General features: G+C 47.7%; 1 long non-coding RNA gene across 1 annotated transcript in view; it reads right to left on the minus strand.

Moving 5' to 3' along the window:
- Positions 1 to 176: 176 nt before the first annotated feature.
- Positions 177 to 959, minus strand: part of LOC106814933 — a 2,263-nt gene continuing 1,480 nt past the window's right edge. Inside the window, exons 2-3 of the long non-coding RNA XR_001394680.1 lie at positions 649 to 795; positions 177 to 248 (exon numbers count right to left, since the gene is read on the minus strand). This is a non-coding gene — a long non-coding RNA (uncharacterized LOC106814933). The remainder of the gene's footprint in view (positions 249 to 648; positions 796 to 959) is intronic.

Genomic DNA, 959 nt, shown 5'->3' on the forward strand with positions numbered 1-959 from the left:
GTGGGTGGGGGGTGTTGTGCGTGGGTGGGGTCTGCAGGTGTGGTGTTGTGCGTGGCTGGGGTCAGCAGGTGTGGTGTTGTGGGTGTATGCAATGTAGTTGCGTGGCGAAGTAACGATGTTATAGTGTAATACTGTACGTAATTGCATGCCTGCCTCACCTGACCAGTCAACGAGCTGACAGTGAAGAAGCCAACAATCTGAGCATAGTCCCTCTTCATCTGAGCTTGTGGCATGTCGCAATGTGAAACCTACAGTTGGGAACGAGCGATGAACAAACGAATGCATTACATCGATGGACAGTTTGCTTGGTTACAATTTTCCCTGAACATACTATACTATTACGTAACATGATAAAATAAACCCTGTTACAGCCTGTTCTTAGCTTTACTCTGTGCCAGTTTCACGGAATCTTGCGTGCGCTACAAGTGCACCAAATCTAATATAATCTCGCCATATTATTAATAATATAAAATGATTTAATCATATAAAATATCTGCCGCTGCCGCTGCCGCCACCACCACGCCACCACCACCACCTCCACGACCACCACCTCCACGACCACCACGACTACAACTACCACTACTAATGACGATAACAATAACAACAAAATGAATAAATAATAATATTAAAGCGGCGCGGCATGCGCACCTTGTCCGCGTGCGTGCCGACGATGAAGACGGGTGCCTTGGGGGCGTGGCAGCGGATAGAGCTGAGCCAGAAGTCTAGTCCAGCGTGCTCGTGACCCAGCCGTGTGTTCCACAGCAGCATGTAGATAGCACGGTTCGAGAGGAAGAACTACAACGTAACATCAGCAACTGTACAGTTACAGCAGCATGTAGATAGCACGGTTCTACTGCAAGAACTACAACACAGCAACGTAACATCAACAAGTAGAACCGAGCTATCTACATGCTGCTGTAACTGTACAGGCAAAAGAACTACAACACAGCAACGTAACA

Source organism: Priapulus caudatus, unplaced genomic scaffold, assembly GCF_000485595.1.
Source record: "Priapulus caudatus unplaced genomic scaffold, Priapulus_caudatus-5.0.1 Scaffold1007, whole genome shotgun sequence".
In the NCBI taxonomy this organism is placed as follows: domain Eukaryota; kingdom Metazoa; phylum Priapulida; class Priapulimorpha; order Priapulimorphida; family Priapulidae; genus Priapulus; species Priapulus caudatus.